The sequence below is a fragment of the Cornus florida genome, unplaced genomic scaffold, assembly GCF_030987335.1.
Source record: "Cornus florida cultivar Cherokee Brave unplaced genomic scaffold, ASM3098733v1 CherokeeBrave_3.0.0_Hap2_Chr03, whole genome shotgun sequence".
NCBI classification, from domain to species: domain Eukaryota; kingdom Viridiplantae; phylum Streptophyta; class Magnoliopsida; order Cornales; family Cornaceae; genus Cornus; species Cornus florida.
The window spans coordinates 72,180,493-72,190,242 of NW_026775573.1; the positions used below are offsets into that span (position 1 = coordinate 72,180,493).

The 9,750-nt window shown below is 37.7% G+C and overlaps 1 pseudogene; it reads right to left on the reverse strand.

Annotated features, from left to right (window-relative positions):
* Positions 1–544: 544 nt before the first annotated feature.
* On the reverse strand, positions 545–642 carry LOC132302005 (small nucleolar RNA R71; annotated as a pseudogene).
* Positions 643–9,750: the final 9,108 nt, after the last annotated feature.

The window sequence follows — 9,750 nt, forward strand, 5'->3', positions numbered from 1 at the left end:
CCCTAATGTACATCATGACAACATTTAAGTCCCATTAGGCATTCCAAGTCTATTCATTCCACCGCAACAACAAGGCCAAATTCCATTGGGAATGCCTCGGCCAATTTTTGCTCCACAACCTCCTATTATGCAAGGCCATCAAGGTGTTCATGTAGCACCACCGATTATGAATCCTCCCATTGCTTTGCATGATCATTATGTGCCAAATGAATATAATGCACCCACTTGCATTCAATTGCCCCCATTTAGAGCACATCACTATGAAATTAAACCACAAACTATTCAAATGCTTCCTAACTATCATAGACTTCCAAGTGAAGAACCTTATAAGTATTTAGATGAGTTTCTTGAAGTATGCTCCACCGTGAAATACACGGACATGCCAGAAGAGGTTTTGAGATTCAAACTTTTTTCTTTTACCCTAAAAGACAAAGCAAAATATTGGTTCAATAATCTTAGGCCTTTTTCGATAACTTCTTGGGCAAAAATGCAACAAGAGTTCTTGAAAAAGTACTACCCGGTATCAAAGACCAATGCTATAAGAACTTCCATTCGTGAATTTTCTCAAGGGAATGGGGAATTGTTTCATGAGGCATGGGAAAGATTTAATGATTTGCTTAGCAAGTGTCCACATCATGACATTCCTAAGTGGCAATTAGTCCAATACTTCTTTGAAAGTTTGCCGGATAATCAAAAACGAATGGTAGATGCATCTATGGGCGGTTCTTATCTTAAAAAACATGAAAATGATGTTTGGCAATTGTACGAAAGTATGAGTGAAAATTCCATGCATCGATCTTTGTCCTCTAAAAATGATAGAATTCTAGGTGAAAGGAAGAATGTCAGCTTATATCAAGTTGACAATTCCAATGACATAGCCGCCGAGGTGAAATCCTTAACTTAAAGGTTTGATCAATTTTTTATCAACCAAAATTCGGTGAATCAAGTGTCTTCCTCCCCTAATCATGTTCATCATTCATCTAATGAATCATGCATGACTTATTCTAGTGTCTTACATTCTACTTCTAATTGTCCATATGGATATGTGCAAAGTGAGCATCTTGAACAAGTTAATGCCATATTTGTCAGACCAAGGGAATAATCCCTATGGCACACACTACAATGCCGGATGGAGGAACCATCCAAACTTCTCTTGGAAAAACCAAAGGGAAGGCTCAAACCTTCCTCAAGGTGGTTTTCAAGGAAAGTATGTTCCACCTCCAATGCAAAGCTAAGGTTCCCAAGGTTATAGATCTTCTTTTCAATCATCACACGGAAACCAATTTTCTATCTCTCATTTTCCTAATCAATCATCTTATTCTCAAGGAAATTCTAGGAGTCCTGCTTTTGAGGAGAAAGTTTTGACTGCTTTAGGTACTCTAGAGGCAAACACTCAATTGCTTCATTCCCATTCTCAATCCATTACTAAGCTAGAAACCCAAGTCGGGCAAATAGCTAGTACTTTGAATGCTAGACAGAAAGGGAAGATACCTCTAAATGCCCCACCAAAACAATAATTTGTTGTGGAAACCAATGAAGGTCACACAATTGAACATGTTAATGTAGTGACAACTTTGAGAAGTGGAAAAATTGTTGATAATCAAATTGGTGTTTCCAATGAAGAGAGTGAAATGGTGCAACCAAAAGTTGACACCCGTCCCGTTTCATATTCTATTCCTCCTTCATTGCATGTGCATGATCACCTTGTTGAGAAAGTGGTGAAAAATGATTTGAATAATGATTTGAAAAATTCTTGTGTTGAAGATGTTGTGAAAAAAGATTTTGAAAAGATTTTTGAGCCAAAGGCTCCATTTCCAAAGGCCTTGAAAGGATCCATCTCCATTGAAAAGCAAAATACCAAAGTGAATGAAATCATTGAAGTGTTTAGGCAAGTGAAGATTAATCTTCCGCTTTTGGATGCAATCAAACAAATTTCGGCTTATGTCAAATTCTTGAAAGATCTTTGCACCTAAAAGAGAAAGAACAAAAGCCAAGCACCAAAGAAAGTGGTCTTGACTGAGCAAGTAAGCTCCATTTTGCAACACAACACTCTCCCAAAGTTTAAGGACCCCGGTTCACCTACTACTTCTTGTATCATTGGTGACCATGTTATTAATCGGGCTCTTCTTGACTTAGGAGTAAGTGTTAACCTTCTTCTATACTCGGTATATGTTAAATTGGGCTTAGGAGACTTGAAACCGACGTCGGTAATTTTACAACTTGCCGACCGATCCATCAAAAAGCCCCGGGGTATTATTGAGAATGTATTGATCAAGATTGATAAGTTCTTCTTTTTGGTTGATTTCGTTGTCATTGACACGGAATCGGTTCCGAATCCCAAGAGCCAAATTCCCGTTATCCTTAGCCGTCCTTTCTTGGCAACCGCAAATGCCAACATAAATTGTAGGACGGGGATAATGAAAATCTCATTTGGCCACATGAAAAAGAAGTTGAACATTTTTAATCCAACCCCAAGTTCAATAGACAAGCATGAAGAAGCCTGTGTTGTGGAAAAGTGTCTTGACAATGAATTTAATAGAGTTGAGTTTTTGCTTGAAAATGAAATTTCCAAAAGTTTATCTTCCAAAATGATTTCTAAGAATGTTGTTTCAAAAACAAAGTTTGAAAGGGCATGGAAGCCCAAGAATTGTTTTGACAAAGGACCATTAGCCTCTTTTGATTCAAATTCAATAAGTTCTCTAGAAAACAATTTGTTGGGTGGGATTCAAAGTAATTTTCACCCCGTCAAGGAGGGGATACACAACAAGATCTTTGATCCGGGCTAAAAGAGCCCAACGTCTTGCTATAGATGTTAAACACTAGTGTTTCGTAGGGTTTACAACCCTATTCCTCCCTCATTTCTATTTTACCTTTCATTTCTTGCGAAGTCTAGATATATCCTGGGTGCATACACATTGCTAGGGACTTTGATTGAGAATGCATGCACTGTCATTTTTGAAGTAATCATTTTGTGCCATTTCGATCGATCTCAAAAGAGGTTCGATCGATCGAACATCATCTTTACATCCAATTATTTCTCTGTCCCATAGTGCGTATATTTCCAGCATATTTCAGTCTTCTGTGTATCGTGCGAACCTTATGTTCGATCGATCTGAAATTCCAAGATTGATCCAATTTTTCCTTGGATCGATCTTCATTCCATACTTAGAATTTTTTTTTGCACCCACTAAAAATCACCTCTCTATGTGATCGTTTGAGTATGTCTGCAGGTTTTTCACCTGTTGGATTGATCAAGATTCGATCGATCTAGGTGCTCTTGTTGACCTTTGACTTCTTATTGAATTTTATTTTATATATATTTAAAATATAAAAAAATAATAATAATAATATTATAAAATAAAGTAAAATCCGAAAATATTTTTCAAAAATTTATTTTACAAAAAATTCAAAAATATTTTTATTTTATTTTATTTTTATTCCTCTCTTAATTTTAAAATATAAAATAATAATAATAATATATATATATATATATATAATTTATTTTTTTTCAAAAATACTGTGTCATTTTGTAAGTTCGATCGATCTAATTTCTTCATGATCGATCTGAGTTCGATCTATTTGATTTTCGAGTGATCGATCAAACTCGTCAGAGATTGCTTTTAAAAATATAACCCAAGGGTCATTTTAATTGATTCCACCATTGATCTCAACCCTTCATTCTCTCCCACCACTGTTCCATCTTCTTCCCCACCTTCGGCGAACTTTCGGCGAGTTCTCCAAGCTTCCAAACTTTCTCTCGGCTCGGATCTCATCTCATCTCTCTTGGTCCACTCTTCTCCCTCAATTTTGGTAAGTTTTCACTCTTATTTCTTTCCATTTTTGAATTCATCTACGTATTTAGATGTTACCATGCTTAGATCTGAGCTTCCATGTTTGATTTCTTGCTATTTTTTATCTTTGAAGCATGTATGTATATATACATGTATATATTTTTGTATATATTTTGTCCGATTTCGATTTTAGGGGTAATGTGCCAGTTTAAGTGACTATTTTTGGCTTGTTGAGGTGTAGAGGGGCCTACGAGCTTGCTTGGGTGCCCCCTGTGTTGTCCACGTCATAGATTTATAACTGTTCATGTTTTTTACAGAGTTTGATCAATCACATTTCTTCTTTGATCGATCGAAGCTCGATCGATCTTATCCATGTCTTGATCGATTCAACTTGGATCGATCTCATCTTTTTCATGATCGATCGAACTTTTCTATATAACATACCATCTTTTGTGCTTCATACTATCCAATTTATGCCCAATGCCTGTGTTTTCCACATTGGATGCATTCCATACTTATCATGTTCATCAAGTTTCACTATTTTGAACATTCACTGTCTATACCTGGCTGCATTATCACTTGCGTAGATTCATGTGATTTATTCTGAGTGGTCTAGCTTAACTTGACAAACATATTTCTATTTGTACACTTTAATTCTATATTTCATATGCTATACCTGTTACTGACTCTAATTGCAAGTGTTTTCTTTCTTTTACAAGCCATGGCTCAAGTCAAGACTGTTGCCAACCGGCAGTATCAGCGCAGAGTGAGACAGCGAGTAGAGGAGCCTGAAGAGCATGAAGAGCCAGCTCCAGCTCAGTCCGAGTGCTCCACTTCTTTTGCATCCGTATCCTTATCTTCCCCATCAGCAGAGGAGACTGAGCTTATACCACCTCTTTCACCACCACCGGCATAGCCCAGCCAGGTCCGAAATAGACCTATCAGGAGATATTCATGCCTTTCAGTGGTGCATGAGTCTATCGTTGACACTGCTTTCTTCTCCCGCTCAGTCCTGACCAAGGTGGCATATGATGAGATAGAGCGGCGCAGCATTTCAGCTATTCTTGCCACGGTCGCCTACCCGGTTTACCCGCGGCTCGTCCGGTTGTTCTTCTAGAACCTCCGACCTACCCTGAGTAACCTATCTGAGTTGTGGACTACTGTTGATGGCCATCTCATCTGCATCATAGTCGAGACATTGGCCATATCTTCTCGGTGCCCATACGTTTGCCCTCCCGATCTTCAGTATCCTATTCTGAGGAGGCCATCTGACGCAAACATGGCCGTTGCCCTGACTAGACCTTACAGTGATGGCAAGACATTTGCCACTCAGACTTATTTGCCCAATGATCTATGGTTCTTTGATTCGGTATTATACCGAAATGTATTTATGGCAGGCCATAAGATCCAGCGGCGTTCAGATTTTCTTACCGCCCTCTACGCCTTCTATACGGGCCATTGGTTTTTCGTTCCTGCACTCTATTAGAGTGTTATGATGAGACTCTACTCCAGCTACATTAGCAAAGGCAAGCCCGGGCGCGCCACCTTCTTTCCATTTGCTCATCTAATTACTTAGATCCTCAGAGATTAGCACTACCCTTTCCATTCCGAGGAATAGCCTGAGTCCGGCACTCGCCGCTATGGTAAGAAGGATTGGGACAAGAGCTACAATCCTCTTATTCGAAGCCTCAAGGATAAGGCAACATTGGTAGCTAAGGAGGCAGAGTTAGCAGAGATAGAGGTAAAGGCAGAGGCAGCAGCAGCAGCACATGATCCAGCAGACCCACAAGTGGCTGTGGACGTGCATATGGAGATTAACTTGGAGCAAGAGCCTCCAGCGGAGTCACCATATCACTCTTCAGCAGGGTCGCCAATATATTCTCAAGAGCAGAGTTATGATAAGCATCAGTCTTCTGACCCAGTCATCCCTAACGCTCCAGTTCAGACACCCAGCCTAGGAGAGCGTATCCAGACCTTGGAGGACACGGTTGCCTCTCTTCAGTCAGATGTGGCCTCCCTTAGCACTGACGTGACTACTTTCCATGCAAACGTCTTGGTTGCATTACGAGACTTATCCAGAGATATTCGGGGATCACGCCCTGCCAGACTGACTTCATCTGCCTGACCACACTCTCTCTCTCTTTATTATTCATATATCTGTGATTTTTGACTGTCACATTGATACTATAGCTATATTTTTGCGGCCAGTCTGTTGTCCCGATACTGTGATGTACTCTACACTGTTTCTATTCTATTATCCATGCATACTATTTTTAGATGTCAAGTTCTTATATTGATATATTTATCTATGATTGACTCCATTATGAGGTACATCCCAGTGACTTCAGTGAGAGAGTGCTGCCCAAAATTTTTTAAGACCATCCTTATTCCTCTTTCCTTAGTTCATTTATTATCCCACTTACACTTGCATGCCACTGTGCACTGTTATTATCCCCTTTGTTATCTAATCAGCTTTTATTCCAGTGCCATCTTTTCAGGACCACAGTCAATCCCAAGTTTGGGGGGTTATACCACCCACTTCGGATATTTGTGTCTCGGCCATTCTTTGCCATAGCTGCACTGGTATACTCTTTCCTTTTGTTCTCTTTGCACATTGAGGACACTGTACTATTTAAGTTTGGGGGTAATAGATGTTCTTTACAGTATTTGTTTTCAATTCAAATTTTGAGCATGACTTGTGTATTTAAGGGATGTTCTATGATTGGTCCATGGCTAACTATGATTTTGACCTTTTAAGGAATATATTGCTTAGAATTTAAAAATTGCTTGACTTGAGAGTCCAATACTCCTTGTATACCTTGTGGATGCCACTTAGGAGTAAAATTTTTGAAAGATTGATATCTTGCTTTCACTTGTGGTCCACATCATCATGATTTTGTGATTGTTTTGAGATTCACTCTAGGATTCTACACTAGCATAGGCGCACAATAGCATTCATTTGTGGGGTACATGCTTTGTTGATTATTAAATTGGTTATATCCCAATTGGGATACTAGTGCATTGAAAGCTTTCATTTTGACAAAAATGGATAACAATCCTTTTTTATTGAGTAGCTGGGATTCTAGCCTCATTAAGCATTGAATTTCTCACGCTGAAAGGTGGAGGGCCCAAACTCTAGGTTAATAATTGAATGTAAAAAAAAAAGTTACAAAAGCAATAAAAAGTGAGGACTTCTCCCAAAAGGTAAGAAGTGGGAAATGATTAGATGGAGGTTGTTTTGATTTATAGCCTAGTTGATTTGAGCTTGTAAGTCCTTAGGGATGTTTAAACACTTACTGCCCTAAAGCCATCTGGTTTGGGAGTCATTGACATAACGCTCGACCTCATGGATCGCTAGAAAGCTTAATAGATCAACACATTGCACCATGCTTCCATCTTTGATCCTCTAGGTTAGTTAAATAATAATAATAATAATAAATAAATAAATCGAGTGAAAAAAATAAGCGCACCTAGATCAATAAAGCTTTAATAAAAGGTCCACTCTTTGTTTTGATGATTGGGACTAGATTTGTGTGCTAGTTTGAGGGTAAAGATGTGATCATTTCTTTAGTTGGCTTAGATAACAACATACTTGATGCCGGTCCACTCAAAAAGAATTCTAGAGTTGTTTTAATTTGCATGATCATTTTCTTGATGTATGGAGGACCATATTTGCTTACTTGGTGTTGAAATTTTGGGAGATTGCTTAGAAATGGTTAAAAAATTGCATACTTGAGGTAGTTTCTCCCAATGCTTGTTTGCAATATTGGTACCTCTTTTGAAAGAATGAGCTTAATGTTTGTAGGTATCACTTCTAGAAACCCTCATGAGACTTCACTCGTCCACTAGGGGTAACCTAGGGGTTTAAAAGACTTGTTGCATGTGCTAAATGCAATCATGTTCTCTATGAAAGTGGCATTTTCCATTTATTGCTTTCTAGATTTATAGTTGTATAGTTGTCCATTTCATTCCTTTACTTCATAGTTCATTGCTAGGGACTAGCAATATTTATGTTTGGAAGTGTGATAAGTGCTGAAAAGTGCGTATTTAAATCCCTTAAGCTTAGGTATTCTAGGACCTTTATCTATCTTATTTTCTCATTTTAGATTAATTTAATGTTTTTGCCCTTTTCAGGAGCTTATCCCCAAAATAAGTTAACTCAGCCAAATTATAGCATAAAAGAAGCAATTTTAAGCTAAATGGAAGAAAAGAGCAAAAAAGAGCAAAGTGGTTGAAAACAACAGGTTTTGATCGATCAGACAAATCTTCGATCAATCTCACACTGATCGATCTAGCCTCACCAAGATGGATCAAACCCCTTGTCTTTATCCTCAAGAATTTCCATCTTCAATCGATCCAACTTTTTTTTCTATCGATCGAACTTTTTTGATCTAATTCCCACCTACCACTTTTGTTTTTTTCGCAAAATATCCCAAAAATATCTCAGACTTATCCTATTCCAAAAAGGCGCCACCAAGGTTTGATCGATCTGGCCATACTTTGATCGATTTGAACATTATTCGATCGATCTCATCAGAATTCGATCGATCAAATCTCCTCAAGTTCGAAATAAAATAGAGTCCAACTCATTAAAAGATGGCTCTTGGTACAATCATTGAAGGGGCCCTAGTGCACGAGACCTGCCCATTGGGTGTGACACTTGAGCTACATATATAAAGATTTTGAGCCATTTTACACATATACAATCGTAGACATTTACACAATCTTGGAGAGGAGGCTAGAGATTAAAGAGTTATACACCAATTGGGAGTTCTTCCATTCATCTAGGGTTTTCATCACGGAGAAGAAGATTAATCATACCATGGAGATAGCCCTTGAAGGTTGTATGACTACATCAATGAATGGCTAAACATCTTCTTGGAGCTAGAGTTAGCCCTAAGCATGCCTCCTAGATCTTGATGTTTTATATTTTGAGTGGATTTATGTTGTAATTCTTGTCTTGACATTCGATTTATATATGAATCTTGTTTCTACAATGATTTGTGTTGATTAATACTTCTAATTGATCATTTCATTTTATTCATATGTCTATGTATGATAAAATATATGTTCATGTATTTATCTCTTGGTTTTGTGATATTGATGCATGTCTGTGTGTTAATGCTATGAATTTAGAGATTGTCAAGGCTTGGTGCTTTAATGGAATACACTTGTGGTTTGTTCGATGGTTCATACTTATTTCTTAATGGATTGTGCATCTACCTTAGTTTAGTTAGTCTAATTTGCATGTCCCTAGTTTAGTTTTATAGTAGTTACCTTATTTTCTTAGATAGAAGGACAATCCATGCTTGTTGTTTGATGTTCCATGCTTATGAATGCAAGTAGTATAATTCTTTAGCTTGTTAAAGTGTTTGATTGTGAGCTTAAAGGAAGGAATAATGGCTTAGTTTGATATATTGTGCTATTCATTAGGTTGTCTAGACAATGTATGCTTAATTAGTCATCCATGCTTGTTGATTCAATCAATCACACATATTGGTGTTGCAACATATATTTCCCCTCATTATTTACACATTGAGTATCTAGAAAGGTGATGTTTAGTGGTGACCACTGACCTCTAAATTCCAAGATCCATCTCTCTTGATCTCTACCACTTTACGTACTTTAATTGCTTTATAATGAATTTATTTACATTGTAGTTTAATTAACCAATCAAATCACCTTTTGATCACTCGACCTACTAGTCCAACCTTGTTTCCATATTAACATTGCCCCCAATCCCTTGGGACAATCCCTACTCACCCTAGCTATATTAGTAGTTAGAGGTAGTAGTGGCACTTTACAAATTCAAACTTGGCCACTCTTTAACACATTTTAACTTATTGGTTCACGACGACACCGAGTTATATAATGGTTTTTCTATGAATATATTATTAGGGATTTGATGTATTATGCCTAAAAAAGATAAATCATACTAGACCCAAGAGTAAAGTAGTTA